Below are 19,618 nucleotides of genomic sequence, written 5' to 3'. Positions count from 1 at the left end.
CATCTTAATAGATTTAATGGAGATTTCTTTGGGGGAATTTATGCAACCCGCATAGCTAATTTTCTTGGTATATCCATACGCGAAGATGATATTGAATTACCTCCTGCTTACCTAGACTTTAATGCTATGGTTCACCACCAGTTTGTCGAGAAGAATGAATCGCCTCTCCAGTATCGACTAATCTTTGACACACATCGTGTTGTCCATATTACTCTCTCTGCTCCTGCCTTCTTTGATCATCAGGCAAAAGGAAGATATACTATTACCAGAGAGGAGGCAGATGAGTACGAGAGGAGAGCGGAGGCCGCTCGTCGCCACGCTGCAGCTCAGCAGGCGATAGCCGCTGCATCTTAGTACGACCCCAACTATTATTATGGATATCCGCCAGGCCAGCCATGGCCATAGACCAACTTAGGCCAAAAGCCTAAGCTTGGGGGAGTACGTATTTCCCACCGACATTACATTTATGTTCACACACTCATTGCTAGATGTCGGTGCTCATACCTTTTCATTGTATCATCCATGCTAGTTTATTTTCCTTTTTATGCTTTCTTCTTGTGTGTTTAACAAACCTTAAGAAAAACCAAAAAAATATTTAGTTGTAACTTTTAATTAGTTTAATTTCCATGCTTGTAGTAGTAATTAAAAAGAAAACCCAAAAAGATTTCATGTTCTTCTTTTGCTTGTTGGGAGCTTTCCCGTGTAAATAGTTTTATTTCTTTTCTTTTCTTTGGGGGTCGATAGGAGAAGACCATAATTAAATTGTTGAAGTGGCTCTTATATGCATTGTTGTTGATCTGACAAAAGATCCCATATTGCCTTGTCTTCTCCTGCCTATTGAATGCCTGTAGATTCCAGCTTAGTCCAATGCACGTACACTATTATTATTATTCACATCATTCGATCGTGCAAGTGAAAGGCAATTATGATGTTATATGATGGACTGGCTGAGATGAGAAAAGGTGGTATGAACTCGACCTCTTTTGTTTTTGTAAATATGATTAGTTCATTGTTCCTGATTCAGCCTATTATGAATAAACATGTTTGCAATGACAATTAGAGATCATAGTTTCTTGTGCCATGCTTGATTAGCTATGAGTTATAATGGTTTACCTTGCATGCCAACATGCTATTGAGATAGTTATGATGTGCTATGATAGGGTGGTATCCTCCTCTGAATGATTTAAGTGAGAATACTGCTTGTGCATCCAACTCCATAAACCCCAAAGTTATTCCACATGAGTCCAATATACCTACCTATATACGGTATCTACCTGCCGTTCCAAGTAAATTTGCATGTGCCAAACTCTAAACCTTCAAATAAATATCCTGTTTTGTATGCTCGAATAGCTCATGTATCAACTAGGGTTGTCTGTATCTTCCATGTTAGGTGGGTTATTCTCAAGAGGAGTGGACTCCGCTCCTCACTCACGAGATAAATGGCTAGTCACTGGGATGCCCAGTCCCATGCTTTATGCAAACTAAATCAAAATAATTGCAAAAAAAACTCCCCCTGGGACTCTTGTTAGTTGGAGGCACTCATTGTTTCGAGCAAGCCATGGATTGATGCTTGTTGGTGGAAGGGGAGTATAAACTTTACCATTCTTTTTGGGAACCGCCTATAACGTGTGTAGCATGGAAGATATCGCCATCTCTTGGTTGTTATGTTGACAATGAAAGTATACCGCTCAAAATATTATTCACCTCTGTTTCAAAACTGAGCTCTGGCACCTCTACAAATCCCTGCTTCCCTCTGCGAAGGGCCTATCTATTTACTTTTATGTTGAGTCATCATCCTCTTATTAAAAAGAACCAGTTGGAGAGCACCGCTGTCATTTGCATTCATTATTGTTAGTTTACATTGAGTATGACTTGACTGGATCTCTTTTACCATGAATTACAATGTCTAGTCAGTCCTTGGTCTTTAAAGGTTCTCTGCATTTATGTTTTGCGGTCTCAGAAAGGGCTAGCGAGATACCATCTTGTTATATCATATTATGATTGTTTTGAGAAAGTGTTGTCATCCGAGATTTATTATTATGGCTCGCTAGTTGATTATGCTATTGATATGAGTACACTTGAGACCTATGTGTTATTGTGAATGTGGTTAGTTATAATCTTTGCTGAAAACTTGAATGCTGGCTTTACATGTTTACAACAACAAGAGCAAACAGAGTTTGTAAAAGTTTTTCTTTATCACTTTCATTTTATCAACTGAATTGCTTGAGGACAAGCAAAGGTGTAAGCTTGGGGGAGTTTATATGTCTCCGTCGTATCTACTTTCCCAAACACGTTTGCCCTTGTTTTGGACTCTAACTTGCATGATTTGAATGGAACTAACCCGGACTGACGCTGTTTTCAGCAGAATTACCATGGTGTTATTTATGTGCAGAAACAAACGTTCTCGGAATGACCTGAAACTTCACAGAGCAACTTTTCAGAAAATATGAAAAATACCTGCAAAAGATGAAGGCCAGGGGGGCACCACCTGTCCACGAGGGTGGGGGCGCGCCTGCCCCCCTAGGGCGCGCCCCCTACCTCGTGGGCCCCCTGTTGCCTCTCTGACTCCAACTCCATATATTGTGTTTCGGGGAGAAAAAAATCAAGGAGAAGAAATCATCATGTTTTACGATACGGAGCCGCCGCCAAGCCCTAAAACCTCTCGGGAGGGCTGATCTAGAGTCCGTTCGGGGCTCCGGAGAGGGGAATCCGTCGCCATCGTCATCATCAACCATCCTCCATCACCAATTTCATGATGCTCACCGCCGTGCGTGAGTAATTCCATCGTAGGCTTGCTGGACGGTGATGGGTTGGATGAGATTTATCATGTAATCGAGTTAGTCTTGTTAGGGTTTGATCCCTAGTATCCACTATGTTCTGAGATTGATGTTGCTATGACTTTTCTATGCTTAATGCTTGTCACTAGGGCCTGAGTGCCATGATTTCAGATCTGAACCTATTATGTTTTCATCAATATATGAGTGTTCTTGATCCTATCTTGCAAGTCTATAGTCACCTATTATGTGTTATGATCCGTTAACCCCGAAGTGATAATAATCGGGATACTTACCGGTGATGACCGTAGTTTGAGGAGTTCATGTATTCACTATGTGTTAATGCTTTGTTCCGGTACTCTATTAAAAGGAGGCCTTAATATCCCTTAGTTTCCGTAAGGACCCCGCTACCACGGGAGGGTAGGACAAAAGATGTCATGTAAGTTTTTTTTTCCATAAGCACGTATGACTATATTCGGAATACATGCCTACATTATATCAATGAACTGGAGCTAGTTCTGTGTCACCCTAGGTTATGACTGTTACATGATGAACTGCATCCGGCATAATTCTCCATCACCGATCCATTGCCTACGAGCTTTCCATATATTGTTCTTCGCTTATTTACTTTTCCGTTGCTATTGCTATCATCACTACAAAATACCAAAAATATTACTTTTACTACTGTTACCTTTTGCTACCGTTATCACTACTATCATATTACCTTGCTACTAACCACTTTGCTGCAGATATTAAGTTTCCAGGTGTGGTTGAATTGACAACTCAGCTGCTAATACTTGAGAATATTCTTTGGCTCCCCTTGTGTCGAATCAATAAATTTGGGTTGAATACTCTACCCTCGAAAACTGTTGCGATCCCCTATACTTGTGGGTTATCAAGTATAACAAAGTCACTCAAAATAGTAACATTAGCAACAACAACGGGCACATCCTCACAGATACCGATAGGTATGGAAGTTGATTTATCAGCCATTTACAAAGATATTTTAGTAGGTGTGAGTTTATTCAAATCAAGTCTTTTATATAAAGAGAAAGGCATAACACTAACACCGCCTCCTAAATCACACAAAGCAGTTTTGACATAATTACTTTTGATGGAGCAAGGTATAGTTGGTATTCCCGGATCTCCAAGTTTTTTAGGTACTCCATCTTTAAAAGTATAATTAGCAAGCATAGTGGAGATTTCAGCTCCCGGTATTTTTCTTTTATTAGTGATGATGTCTTTCATGTACTTTGCATAAGGAGGCATTTTCAAGATATCAGTCAAGCGAGTACGCAAAAAGACTGACATGAGTATTTCAGCAAAGCGTTCAAATTCTTCATCATCATTCTTTTTAGTTGACTTAGGTGGAAAGGGCATTGGTTTTTGAACCCACGGTTCTCTTTCTTTACCGTGTTTTCTAGCCACAAAGTCTCTTTTATCATACCTTTTATTCTTCGGTTGTGGGTTCTCAAGATCAACAGGTGGTTATATATCAACATCATTGTCTGATTATTTATTATTAGGTTGAGAGTCCTCATGAACATCAGCATTATCTTTTTCATTATCACTAGGTGAATGTTCATTACCAGACTGAGTTTCAGCATCAGAGATAGAAGTTTCATTATCATTATCAGGAGGTTTTTCTATTTGAGGTTCACTAGGAGCATGCAAAGTCCTATCATTTTTCTTCTTCGTTTTCTTTTTAGAAGAACTAGGTGTAGTGGTGTTGTTTCTTTGTGAATCTTGTTCAATTATTTTTGGGTGTCCCTCAGGATAAAGTGGTTCCTGAGTCATTTTACCTCCTCTAGTTGCAACTCTAACAGCAAAGTCATGCATATTATTATTCATTTCATCAAGCAACTCTCTTTGAGATTTAGCAACTTGTTCTAACCGAGTTTGAACCATAGAGGCATGCTTTCCAGCACCTCTAACATCATTTGATATTCTAAACAACAAGTCACTCAAGCGAGCAATCATATCAGAATTGTATTTCAATTGTTTCATAACATTTACAATGAAGTGGTCTTTGTTTTCTAATGTAATTTTCAAACTCATAAAGGCATTGGCTATGATGCATATTGTGGGGATTGTCATTATCATTGAATTTCATAAGAGAATTTACCTCTACCACCTTAGGAGATGGTGGTGTATTAATCCCATGTATTTCTTCAATAGGAAGTAAATTTTTAATATCATCAGCTTTAATACCTTTTTCCTTCATAGATTTCATTGCCTCTTGCATATCTTCAGGACTGAGATATAATATAGCCCTCTTCTTCGGAGTAGGTTTGACTTGTTGTTTAGGAAGATTCCAATCATCATAATTTTTCAATATGTTATTCAATAATTCTTCAGCTTGACCAACAGTTCGTTCCCTGAAAACACAACCAGCACAATTATCTAGGAAATCCCTAGAAGCATCGGTTAGTCCATTATAGAAGATATCAAGTATTTCATTTTTCTTAAGAGGATGATCAGGCAAAGCATTAAGTAACTGGCAAAGCCTCCCCCAAGCTTGTGGTAGACTCTCTTCTTTAATTTGCACAAAGTTAAATATTTCCTGCAAGGCAACTTGTTTCTTATGAGCAGGGAAATATTTTTCAGAGAAGTAATAGATCATATCCTGGGGACTACGCACACAATCAGGAGCAAGAGTATTGTACCAAGCTTTAACATCACCCTTTAATGAGAATGGAAATAATTTGAGAATAAAGTAATCGCGAGTTTTCTCATCATGAGTAAAAAGGGTGGCTATGTCATTCAACTTAGTAAGATGTGCCACAACAGTTTCAGTTTCATAACCATGGACAGGGTCAGATTCAACCATAGTAATTAACTCTGGGTCGACAGAGAATTCATAATCCTTGTCATCAATAAAGATAGGTGAAGTAGCAAACTTAGGATCACATTTCATTCTAGCATTCAGAGATTTTTCTTTATACTTGCATAATAATTTCTCTAGATCATCTATATCTCTACAAGCACGAATATCTCTAATTGTCTCCTCATTCATAACATAACCTTCCTGTACCTTAGGCAATTCATATCTAGGAAGGCTAGTTCTAGTAGGTGTTTTAGTTTCAAGCTCATCATGAGAGTCAACAACATCATGTTGTATTACTCTAGCAATTTGCCTATCAAGAAATTCTCCAAGTGGCACATCATCATTATCAAGCAAGGTACTAGCATCATCATAAGCATTATCCATAGTAGAAGTAGCATAATCAATAATGTCACATCCCTAGTTCTGGTATGATCCTAGGCTTGCTTTGTGCATCATGTTTAAATTTCAAATGAAGTTGAAATGGGGATGTTTCAAACCCTAGCATCAAAGCAAATTCAAATAGGTTCAAATTAAAAATGGAATTTCAATAAACCCAAAATGCCCTTCAAAAATGTTCATGATCTTTGGAAAATGTTGCAAACAACAACCAGGGGTGATGCACATTTTTGCTAAACATTTTGGATTTTTGAATGAACCCATATGTATTTGAATTGGAGCTGTTTAAAATAATATAAATATTTTAGAGGCTCCAAAAATGTTGGAATTTGGTGAGGGCCTCTGGTATATTATAACTAGTGGTCACAAGGAATCTCAACATTTTTATGTTTGTGCTGGTATTTATCTTTTAAGTCAAAAACAAATGTCAGAAATAGAAAAGGAAACAAAAAAGGGAAAAACTCTTACCTGGCTTACCTGGCACCCCGAGCCGGCCCAGCAGAGGCACAGCCCACTGGCCTCTGCCAGTCACCACTTACCTCCCGCCAGGAGGACGCCGAGCGCGTGGCCGACGCACGCCGGCGCATGCCCGGCCACCTCCTGCTTATCGCCTCCCTTCGGACGTCCCTGGAGTTGCCACGCAGCCTCCCCGACCCCCTCTCACTCTCCCCCATGCTTCTTCTCTCCTCTGTCACCCTCTCTCACACGCACCCGAGCGCAGCCGACGCCACCGCTCGCCGTTGCCACGGCCACTGCCTCCTCCTCGTCCCTCCGTCATGTCCACGTGCTCCGCCGCTGTGGGGTACGCCTCCTCGACAAGCCGCCCAACGCCGGAAGCCCCTGGACGCCGCAAGCACCACCGTTCCCCTCGTCGGCCATCGAAGATCCTCGTCGTTGATTCGCTGCCCACCGACCGTCCCCACGCCTGCCGAGTCCTTCGTTAGCCTCGCTGTGAGCTCCTCTGCTGCTTCCCTCTCTCCCCGTGCTCTGTCGCACCGTGTACCCGCCTTTTCCACCAGAGCCGAGAGTCGGCCGCCGCAGTTCTTGTCGCTGACATAACAAGAGCTAGCAAAGCTCGTTTCCGAGCACGACTATGTGCTCCACAGCTCCGCAGCAAGCTAACGCCGCCACCAGCTCGTCTTCTCGTGCACCATAGCGCTGCGCCGCCCGAACCCGCGCTCCAGCCGCCGCACTCGTCATCGCCGGCGCCACTCCGGCCGCTCCCCGGCCGTGCCACCACCACGGCTGGATGCGGATGAGCGTCCGCATCCCGTAGCTGCACTCCGCGCGCCAAATGGCCCCCTGTAGGCAAAACCCGCAGCGCCCCGCCGCATTTGGACTCGTCGGCGGCTAAACGCCGGCGACCGCTGACCTTTGACTAGCGTGGGTTGACCCCACTGCCCAGTTTGACCTCCCCCCTCTCTCACTTGCGGGCCCCGCCCGACTAATTACTTTAGTTAGCTCTAATTAACTAGCTAGATTAGCTACTACGGTGACTGACTAGTGGGCCCTGCCCAGTTAGTTAGGACTAACTAACTTAGTTAGTTGACTAGGTCAGTGACCAGTGGCACCCACTGGTTAGGTTTGACCTGTTTAGCCCCGTTGACTCGCTTATGTCATGCTGACGTAGTGCTTTAGGTTTGACCTGTTTAGCCCCGTTGACTCGCTTATGTCATGCTGACGTAGTGCTGGCGCAGTTACTCTTTTTCTGGAATTATTTTAACTCGGGAAATTCCAGATTTTTGCCTAAACTTCAAAAAATCATAATAATTCAACCGTAGCTCAGAATGAAATAAATTATATATGAAAAATTATCAAAAAAATGCAAGGAATCCATTTATGCCAGTTACATGCATAAAAAACCAACTTATACATGCTGTATAAGTGAAAACATAATATGGGCATTTTAAATGCTTCATTTTGAATTGCATTTGAATCTTTGATTCAAATGGGCTTCAACCAACTTGGTAGCAACTTGCATTAGCCCAAACACTAGCATTTGCACATGTCATGTTCATGCATCATTTTGTTGCATTTGTTTGGTATTGATTGCCGGCACCGTTTCTTCTCGATAGGTTCCACTCCGGAAGGTGTTCCCGAGTACCTGTCACAGGAGCCGTACCCCTTCGTTGTTCTATCAGGCAAGCAAACCCCCTTGAGCATTTCGATAAATCCCACTCTCTCGCTCCTGCTCCTTATACTGCATTAGGACAACAACGATTCAAACTGCTACTTTCTGCTGCGGTAGTTGAACCCATTCGTCTGCATGACCTGTCATTGCCACAGTAAATAGTTGAAACCCACTAGCATGAGTAGGAGTTGCCTGAGCCTTGATGTGCCTGCTCATCCATGCTTGTTTTCTTTATGCCAGCTATGCTTAGAGTTGTGTCGGGTCTGATTCATCGGGAATGAATCGGAGTGGTGAACATGTCCTACCGATAAAGGCTAAGTGTGTGAACACGTTTTGATAAAGGTAGCGATGAGAGGTCATGTAAGAGTACATGGTGGGTTGTATCATTGGAACGGTCCCTAAGCACTGAGTTCTGTGTATGTTATCCAAGTCCAGTTACTACCACACATTGGGTTCCGGTTATCTGGCCCCTCTCGGCTTATTAATCCACTTGATCTCTGTCCAGGAGTTGCAACTAGTTTCTGGCGTTTGTAGGTAGTGCTACTTGTTTACCAGGTGGTGTCCGACGGGACGGGCTTGGGACAGACTAGGCACCATGGCACGGTGTACCAAGTGGCACCCGGATGGTGGGCTTGGGAACCCTGCTCACATCGTTTGGGTCCATGAGCGACACCCCGGCCGGATCTCCTTGCGGATGGAACCCGAATAGGCGATGAACCTGGATGAGAGACTTGTGTGGTTAGTCAGGTTGTGGCCGACACCCTCGCCCGGCTTCCGCTTGAAGGTTGCCGAGGTACATGACGTGTACAGGGCGATAAGTGGCGAGAGGGTGTGTGAAGAAGTACACCCCTGCAGGGTCAACATTATCTATTCGAATAGCCGTTTTCCTCGGATATGGAAACTTGGAGGACTTATGTAGTACATAGACAACTTGAAGTGGATACCCTAAAATCCGCAAGATAAGCGTGAGTGCTATGGATGGCCTTCTCGTAGGGAGACGGGAACGGATCCATAGTGGAGTATTGATATGGTGAATATGTGGACTCGTGTGCGTCTTCTCACCTCAAAGAAGTTTCTGATACTCGTAGTATAGGTTAGCCACTGAGCCAAAGCTGGCTTGCTGCTGTTAAAACTCCACCACCCCCTTTGTTGATAATGTTGCATATGTAGATAGTTCTGATGTAAGACTTGCTGAGTACCTTTGTACTCATGTTTGCTTATTTATGTTTTGCAGTTGGTTACACTAGTGACTTCGACGAGTAGCTTGTATCCCAGATACGATCTTGTACCTTGGGAGGGTCGTGTTTAGTCAGGCTTCTTAGTCTTTTCCTTTTGTAGTTGTCTGTACTCAGACATGTAATGCTTCCGTTGCTTGTATGCTCTGAATGATGGGTCATGAGACCCCTGTTTGTATTGAATGCTATGTGGCTCTTCTGGGCCTTTATCTATATGAGTTTGAGTTATGTTGTGATGCCATGTTGTATAGCACATACCTGCATGTTATGCGTACGTGTAACGTGTATTGCTATGTGTGGGATCCGACAACCTAGTTGTTTATCCCTGGTAGCCTCTCTTATGGGGAAATGTAGTCTTGTGCTTCCATGAGCCATAGTAGTCCGCTATAGCCCGGTTCACCGGAGTCCTGCTAGCCCAGCACTACTGCTCCGGAACACTTGACTGGCCGGCATGTGATTCACTTCGTTCCTGTGTCTGTCCCTTCGGGGAATTGTCACGCGGTGACATCCGGAATCCTGCCTAGCCTGCTACAGCCCGGGTTCCCGGAGTCCTGTTAGCCCTGTGCTACAACCCGGATTCATACGCTGTTGACCGACATGCTCGAGGTTGATTCATGTATGCCTGTCCCTGTAAGTTAGTGCCACTTTGGGTTCATGACTAGTCATGTCGGCCCGGGTTCTCTGTCATATGGATGCTAGCGACACTATCATATACGTGAGCCAAAAGGCGCAAACGGTCCCGGCCCAGGTAAGGTGGCACCCGTGGGAATACCATGCGTGAGGCCGCAAAGTGATATGAAGTGTTACCTGCTAGATCGGTGTGACTTAGGATCGGGGTCCCGACAGCATTGGTATCAGAGCCTGACTGACTGTAGGATTACCAAGCCAAACTGGTCGAAGTTGAGTCTAGAAATGCTTTAGTTATATAAGGGAATTGATTGTGGAAGGGAACGTAAGGCTCTTTTTACTCCTTTACCTCATGTCATTCTTTCTGAGTCAGCCTCTCCTTTTCTATGAGGGTTAAGGCCTAGGATTCTCCTCTATCTCTTAGGATGACATGTTACTAAACCGTAAAGTCTTAGGATTGTTGGGTTGTGTCTCCGTACAGTTCTATTACTTCCGTGTGTCATCAGTTTGACCGAGAACCTTGATATTATGATGTTGATTGATTATGCTATTCCTTTGATGAATGTCTCAAAATCCTTTTGAGCATTTACAGCCGTTATGCTGCCGAAATTGTCCTAGGATTTCAAGAGTTTCCAATGCTTTTGCATTACATTCCGCATCCTTATGTCGATGCTAATTCCATCCTTGTTTTCCTTGGTTTCTGTGCCAGGATGTCGTCTGCTAACCGAGGTTCAGTTGCTCATAGCAAGAACCACGGAGATGGTAGGGATGAGGATCCTCCTGGCCAGCCTTTGATGGCAGAGTTCTTGTTAGCATCCGAGAGGAACAAGCGTGAGACTAACCGCTTGCTGGCATAGATTGAGCAGAACACTGCACATCAGCATAAGAAGTTGGTTTCTATCACCGACTTCATTGGTTTGAAACCACCCACCTTCCATCATTCCATTGAGCCACTCGATGCGGATGACTGGCTCCGGAGCATCACTCACAAGTTGCATTCTGCGAGCGTGGCTGAAGGTGACAAGGTCACCTATGCTACCTATCACCTGGAAGGGCCTGCTAGTATTTGGTGGCAAAGCTATGAGGCTATGCTTCCAGCTGGCCAGATTCCTACCTGGAGGGATTTCACCGAGGCTTTTCGTGAGCACCACATTTCTCAGGCTCTCATTGACCGCAAGAGGGAAGAGTTCTGTAGTTTTACCCAGGGTAAGATGCCTATTGATGCTTACAGTAGAGAGTTTGGAAACCTCGCCCGCTATGCTACAGAAGAGGTGTCCACGGACGCCAAGAAGCAGGCTAGGTTCCGGAAGGGTCTCAACCCTAAGTTGCGTCGTGATCTCCACCTGCATCATTGTGATACTTTCCAGGCTCTTGTGAACAAGGCCATTAATGCAGAGACAGCTCAACTCACTTACGAGGAGTCTCGTAAGCACAACCGTGATCTGGGTTCTTCCTCCCGCTCTAGCTCTCAGAAGCGATGGATTTGGATTTCGAACTCAGCTCTTCCACCTGGATATGCACCGAGGCCATCCGATGTGGCGCCTCACCCAGCTCAGCAACGTGCTCCACCCAGGCCTATTAGTGGACCACTTGCCAATGTAGGTTCACGTCCTACCTCAGGAACTTGCTTCACCTGCGGAGAACCAGGACACTATGCACGTGACTGCCCTCAGTCCAGTTATACTCCACCCCAGTCTGAGAAGTACGTTGGCCATGGTAAGCCATCACGCAAGATGATCAGTGTCAAGTCAGCTTCCACTGAACGTGGACAGGTGCATCACGTCTCAGCTAGAGACGCCCATGATGATCCAGATGTCATTCTTGGCACCCTCCTTGTCAATTGCCATCCAGCATCGGTTTTGTTCAATACTGGAGCATCTCATTCCTTCATTTCTGAAAGCTACGCTAACTTGCACAACATGTCATTTTGTGATATGCCCTCTCCACTAGTCATTCAAACTCCTGGATCCAAATAGCAAACTTCTAGTGTAAGCCATGGTAATGAAATCCTTGTTGACAGACTTGTATTCCTTGCATCACTTATAGCCCTCAAGTCTACAGATATCAACATCATCTTGGGTATGGACTGGATGAAAGCTCATTATGCCAAGATTGATTGTTACACAAGATCTGTTCAGCTTACACACCCATCTGGCAAAATAGTCACTGTCTCTACTAGAGTTGCAAGGCGTCAACTCTATTCTCTTAATGCCAGCCCTCTTCCAGGCCTTGAAGATATTCTGGTAGTCCATGACTTCCCGGATGTCTTTCCAGGAGAACTGCCAGGTGTTCCACCTGACAGAGATGTGGAGTTTGTCATAGAACTTATCCCAGGAACTGTTCCAATCTCTAGGAGACCATACAAGATGGCACCCTTAGAACTAGCTGAGCTTAAGAAACAACTTGATGAATCCATGCAAAAAGGTTTCATCCGTCCCAGTTCTTCTCCTTGGGCTTGTCCTGTCCTCTTCGTCAAGAAGAAGGATGGTACGGATCGGATGGTTGTAGATTATCGTCCCGTTAATGTGGTCACAATAAAGAACAGGTATCCGCTCCCCAGGATCAACGACCTGTATGATCAGCTCGCTGGATCCTCAGTCTTTTCCAAGATGGATTTGAGGTTAGGCTACCACCAGATCAAAATCAGAAATGGGGACATCCCCAAGACGGCTTTTGTCACTCGTTATGGTCAGTACGAGTACACCGTCATGTCTTTTGGTCTAACCAATGCTCCAGCTACATTCTCCTGCTTGATGAACTCGATCTTCATGGAGTACTTGGATAAGTTCGTCGTGGTTTACCTCGATGATATTCTTATTTACTCTAAGAACGAGGAAGAGCATGCTGAACATCTTAGGCTTGTGTTAGAAAAACTCAGAGAGCACCGCCTTTATGCCAAGTTCTCCAAGTGTGAATTTTGGTTGCCAGAAGTGACCTATCTGGGCCATGTGATCTCTAGCAAGGGCATTGCCGTCAATACCGAGAGAGTTCAGGTCGTCTTGATTGGACTCCGCCTGAAACAGTTAAGCAAGTTAGGAGTTTCCTTGGCCTAGCCAGTTATTGTCGCCGCTTCGTTGAGAACTTCTCCAAAGTGGCCAAACCCCTCACGGAACTTCTCAAGAAAGATAAAAAGTTTGAGTGGTCCCCACAGTGTGAGTACAGTTTTCAGGAACTGAAAAGACGCCTGACTTCTGCTCCCATACTCATGCCACCGGATTTCACTAAAGACTTTGTTATCTATTGCGACGCTTCACGTCAAGGATTAGGTTGCATTCTTATGCAGGATCGGCATGTGATTGCCTATGCATCTCAACAGTTGCATCCACATGAGGAAAATTATCCTACACACGATCTAGAGCTTGCAGCCGTGGTCTATGCACTTAAGACTTGGCGACATTACCTTCTTGGTAACCGTTGCGAAATCTACACTGACCATCAGAGTCTCAAGTATATCTTCACCCAACCGGATCTGAATCTCAGACACAGACGTTGGTTGGAGTTGATCTCGGATTACGACTTAGGAATCACCTACACCCCAGGCAAAGCCAATGTCATGACTGATGCTTTAAGTCGTAAATCCTATTGCAACAACCTCATGTTGCAACAATGTCAACCACCCCTCCATGAGGAATTCTGTAAGCTTAACCTTCACATAGCTCCTCCAGGTTCCCTTTCTACCTTGGTGGCGAAACCTACCCTTGTGGATCAGATCATAGAGGCTCAGAAGCATGATACGGGAATTTCCCGGATCAAGAATTTTTTTTCCAAGGGAGTTGCTGGCTGTTTCTCTATGGATGAACGAGGCATTGTTTACTTTGGAAACCGTTTAGTGGTTCCCAAATGTCAACAGATGCAGCAACTGATCCTTAAGGAGGCCCATGAATCTCCTCTAACGATTCATCCCGGTAGTACCAAGATGTATCAGGACCTACGCCAGAGGTTCTGGTGGACTAGGATGAAGAGAGAAATCGCTCAGTATGTTGCCAACTGTGACGTTTGTCATCGCGTTAAGGCAGAGCATCAAAGACCTGCTGGCACCCTTCAACCTTTAGCTATTCCCGAGTGGAAATGGGACAAAGTTGGTATGGACTTCATCACCGGCTTTCCCAGGACCAAGAAAGGAAATAATGCTATCTTTGTAGTCATTGATCGTCTCTCCAAAGTGGCTCACTTCCTACCTGTTTGAGAGAGTATCACTGCTAGTCAGCTCGCTGACTTATATATCTCCCGAATAGTGTCACTCCATGGTGTCCCACTAGAGATCAATTCAGACCGTGGCAGTCTTTTCACCTCTCATTTCTAGGAAAGTTTCCAGAATGCCATGGGAACTCATCTTTCTTTCAGTACCGCTTTCCACCCTCAGTCAAGTGGTCAGGTGGAAAGGGTCAACCAAATTCTCGAAGACATGCTTAGAGCTTGCGTTATCTCATTCGGTATGGATTGGGAGAAATGTCTTCCCTTTGCCGAGTTTGCCTATAACAATGGCTATCAATCCAGTCTTAAGAAAGCACCCTTCGAGATTCTGTATGGACGAAGATGTCGAACACCTTTGAACTGGTCAGAAACCGGTGAAAGACAATTCTTTGGGCCGGATATGATTCAGGAAGCAGAAGATCAAGTTCGCATTATTCGTGAGAATTTGAAAACAGCCCAATCTCGTCAAAAGAGCCAGTATGACCGTCATCATAAGGAAGTGGCTTATGAAGTTGACGACAAGGCTTACCTTCGGGTTACTCCTTTGAAGGGTACCCATCGTTTCGGTATCAAGGGCAAGTTGGCTCCTCGTTACATTGGTCCTTTTCGCATTCTCGCTAAACGAGGAGAGGTTGCCTACCAATTGGAACTACCCCCACATCTTTCTCGAGTTCATGATGTCTTCCACGTCTCTCAACTCACGCGTTGCTTCTCGGATCCCATCCGCGGAGTGGACCACGAAACGCTTGATCTCCAAGATAACCTCAGTTATCGAGAGTACCCCGTTCGCATTCTGGATCAAGCAGAGCGTGTCACTCGAAGTCATAACATCAAGTTTCTCAAGGTTCAGTGGTCTCATCATTCCGAGAGAGAAGCTACTTGGGAGCGAGAAGATCGTCTTCGACTTGAGTACCCCACTTTCTTCCCGCCAACTCCTGAATCTCGGGACGAGATTCTTCCGAGTGGGGGCGAGTTGTCACATCCCTAGTTCTGGTATGATCCTAGGCTTGCTTTGTGCATCATGTTTAAATTTCAAATGAGGTTGAAATGGGGATGTTTCAAACCCTAGCATCAAAGCAAATTCAAATAGGTTCAAATTAAAAATGGAATTTCAATAAACCCAAAATGCCCTTCAAAAATGTTCATGATCTTTGGAAAATGTTGCAAACAACAACCAGGGGTGATGCACACTTTTGCTAAACATTTTGGATTTTTGAATGAACCCATATGTATTTGAATTGGAGCTGTTTAAAATAATATAAATATTTTAGAGGCTCCAAAAATGTTGGAATTTGGTGAGGGCCTCTGGTATATTATAACTAGTGGTCACAAGGAATCTCAACATTTTTATGTTTGTGCTGGTATTTATTTTTTAAGTCAAAAACAAATGTCAGAAATAGAAAAGGAAACAAAAAAGGGAAAAACTCTTACCTGGCTTACCTGGCACCCCCAGCCGGCCCAGCAGAGGCCCAGCCCACTGGCCTCTGCCAGTCACCACTTACGTCCCGCTAGGAGGACGCCGAGCGCGTGGCCGACACACGCCGGCGCATGCCCGGCCACCTCCTACTTACCGCCTCCCTCCGGACGTCCCTAGAGTTGTCATGCAGCCTCCCCGACCCCCTCTCACTCTCCCCCGTGCTTCTCCTCTCCTCTGTCACCCTCTCTCGCACGCACCCGAGCGCAGCCGACGCCACCGCTCGCCGTTGCCGCGGCCACTGCCTCCCCCTCGTCCCTCCGTTGTGTCCACGCGCTCCGCCGCTGTGGGCTACGCCTCCTCGCCGAGCCGCCCAACGCCGGAAGCCCCTGGACGCCGCAAGCACCGCCGTTCCCCTCGTCGGCCACCGAAGATCCTCGTCGTCGATTCGCTGCCCACCGGTCTTCCCGCGCCTGTTGAGTCCTCTGTTAGCCTCGCTGTGAGCTCCTCTGCCGCTTCCCTCTCTCCCCGTGCTCTGTTGCGCCGTGTACCCACCTTTTCCACCGGAGCCGAGAGCCGGCCGCCGTCGTTCTTGTAGCCGTCGTAACAAGAGCTAGCAAAGCACGTTTCTGAGCACGTCTACGTGCTCCGCAGCAAGCTAACGCCGCCACCATCTCGTCTTCTCGTGCACCATAGCGCTGCGCCGCGCGAACCCGCGCTCCGGCCACCGCACTCGTCATCGCCGGCGCCACTCCGGCCACTCCCCGGCCGCGCCACCACCACGGCTGGATGCGGACGAGCGTCCGCATCCCGTAGCTGCACTCCGCGCGCCAAATGGCCCCCTGTAGGCAAAACCCGCAGCGCCCCGCCGCATTTGGACTCGTCGACGGCTAAACGCCGGCGAACGCTGACCTTTGACTAGCGTGGGTTGACCCCACTGCCCAGTTTGACCTCCCCCCTCTCTCTCACTGACTTGCGGGCCCCGCCCGACTAATTACTTTAGTTAGCTCTAATTAACTAGCTAGATTAGCTACTACGGTCACTGACTAGTGGGCCCTGCCCAGTTAGTTAGGACTAACTAACTTAGTTGACTGGGTCACTGACCAGTGGGACCCACTGGTCAGGTTTGACCTGTTCAGCCCTGTTGACTCGCTTACGTCATGCTGACGTAGTGCTGGGGAAGTTATTCTTTTTTTGGAATTATTTTAACTCAGGAAATTCCAGATTTTTGCCTAAACTTCAAATAATCATAATAATTCAACCGTAGCTTAGAATGAAATAAATTATATATGAAAAATTATCAGAAAAATGCAAGGAATCCATTTATGCTAGTTACATGCATGAAAAACCAACTTATACATGCTGTATAAGTGAAAACATAATATGGGCATTTTAAATGCTTCATTTTGAATTGCATTTGAATCTTTGATTCAAATGGGCTTCAACCAACTTGGTAGCATCTTGCATTAGCCCAAACACTAGAATTTGCACATGTCATGTTCATGCATCATTTTGTTGCATTTGTTTGGTATTGATTGCCGGCACCGTTTCTTCTCGATAGGTTCCACTCCAGAAGGTGTTCCCGAGTACCTATCAGAGGAGCCGTACCCCTTCGTCATTCTATCAGGCAAGCAAACCCCCTTGAGCATTTCGATAAATCCCACTCTCCCGCTCCTGCTCCTTATACTGCATTAAGACAACAATGATTCAAACTGCCACTTTCTGTTGCGGTAGTTGAACCCATTGCTCTGCATGACCTGTCATTGCCACAGTAAATAGTTGAAACCCACTAGCATGAGTAGGAGTTGCTTGAGCCTTGATGTGCCTGCTCATCCATGCTTGTTTTCTTTATGCCAGCTATGCTTAGAGTTGTGTCAGGTTTGATTCATCAGGAATGAATCGGAGTGGTGAACATGTCCTACCGATAAAGGCTAAGTGCGTGAACACATTTTGGTAAAGGTAGCGATGAGAGGCCATGTAGGAGTACATGGTGGGTTGTCTCATTGGAACCGTCCCTAAGCACTGAGTTATGTGTATGTTATCCAAGTCCAGTTACTACCACACATTGGGTTTCAGTTATCCGGCCCCTCTCGGCTTATTAATCCACTTGATCTTTGTCCAGGAGTTGCAACTAGTTTCTGGCGTTTGTAGGTAGTGCTACTTGTCTACCAGGTGGTGTCCGACGGGACGGGCTTGGGACAGACTAGGCACCATGGCACGGTGTACCAAGTGGCACCCGGATGGTGGGCTTGGGAACCCTGCTCACATCGTTTGGGTCCATGAGCGACACCCCGGCCGGATCTCCTTGCGGATGGAACCCGAATAGGCGATGAACCTGGATGAGAGACTTGTGTGGTTAGTCAGGTCGTGGCCGACACCCTCGCCCGGCTTCCGCTTGAAGGTTGCCGAGGTACATGACGTGTACAGGGCGATAAGTGGCGAGAGGGTGTGTGAAGAAGTACACCCCTGCAGGGTCAACATTATCTATTCGAATAGCCATTTTCCTCGGATATGGAAACTTGGAGGACTTATGTAGTACATAGACAACTTGAAGTGGATACCCTAAAATCCGCAAGATAAGCGTGAGTGCTATGGATGGCCTTCTCGTAGGGAGACGGGAACGGATCCATAGTGGAGTATTGATATGGTGAATATGTGGACTCGTGTGCGTCTTCTCACCTCAAAGAAGTTTCTGATACTCGTAGTATAGGTTAGCCACTGAGCCAAAGCTGGCTTGCTGCTGTTAAAACTCCACCACACCCTTTGTTGATAATGTTGCATATGTAGATAGTTCTGATGTAAGACTTGCTGAGTACCTTTGTACTCACGTTTGCTTATTTATGTTTTGCAGTTGGTTGCACTAGTGACTTCGACGAGTAGCTTGTATCCCAGCTACGATCTTATACCTTGGGAGGGTCGTGTTTAGTCAGGCTTCTTAGTCTTTTCCTTTTGTAGTTGTCTGTACTCAGACATGTAATGCTTCCGTTGCTTGTATGCTCTGAATGATGGGTCATGAGACCCCTGTTTGTATTGAATGCTATGTGGCTCTTCTGGGCCTTTATCTATATGAGTTTGAGTTATGTTGTGATGCCATGTTGTATAGCACATACCTGCATGTTATGCGTACGTGTAACGTGTATTGCTATGTGTGGGATCCGACAACCTAGTTGTTTATCCTTGGTAGCCTCTCTTATGGGGAATGTAGTCTTGTGCTTCCATGAGCCATAGTAGTCCGCTACAGCCCGGTTCACCGGAGTCCTGCTAGCCCAGCACTACTGCTCCGGAACACTTGACTGGCCGGCATGTGATTCACTTCATTCCTGTGTCTGTCCCTTCGGGGAAATGTCATGCGGTGACATCCGGAGTCCTGCCTGGCTTGCTACAGCCCGGGTTCCCGGAGTCCTGTTAGCCCAGTGCTACAGCCCGGATTCATACGCTGTTGACCGACATGCTCGAGGTTGATTCATGTATGCTTGTCCCTGTAAGTTAGTGCCACTTTGGGTTCACGACTAGTCATGTCGGCCCGGGTTCTCTGTCATATGGATGCTAGCGACACTGTCATATACGTGAGCCAAAAGGCGCAAACGGTCCCGGGCCAAGTAAGGTGGCACCCGTGGGAATACCGTGCGTGAGGCCGCAAAGTGATATGAAGTGTTACCTGCTAGATCGGTGTGACTTAGGATCGGGGTCCGCATTTTGGGTTTTTTGAAATTCCATTTTTAATTTGAAACTATTTGAATTTGCTTTGATGCTAGGGTTTGAAACATCCCCATTTCAACTTCATTTGAAATTTAAACATGATGCACAAAGCAAGCCTAGGATCATACCAGAACTAGGGACGTGAGAACTAACTTGCGACGTTTCAGAATTAATAGCATGTGATGGTGTTGCAAGTTTACTTATAACAGAAGGTGAATCTAAAGCAGAACTGGATGGCAGTTCCTTAACTCTCCTCGTCTTTGAGGGAAAAATCTTAGTTTTAGCATCCTTCAGATTCTTCATAGTGAGAAATTGATAATA

This window comes from Triticum urartu, chromosome 5A, assembly GCF_056163025.1.
Source record: "Triticum urartu cultivar PI428250 chromosome 5A, HENAU_Tu73, whole genome shotgun sequence".
NCBI lineage: Eukaryota > Viridiplantae > Streptophyta > Magnoliopsida > Poales > Poaceae > Triticum > Triticum urartu.
Note: the sequence above shows the minus strand (reverse complement) of the source record.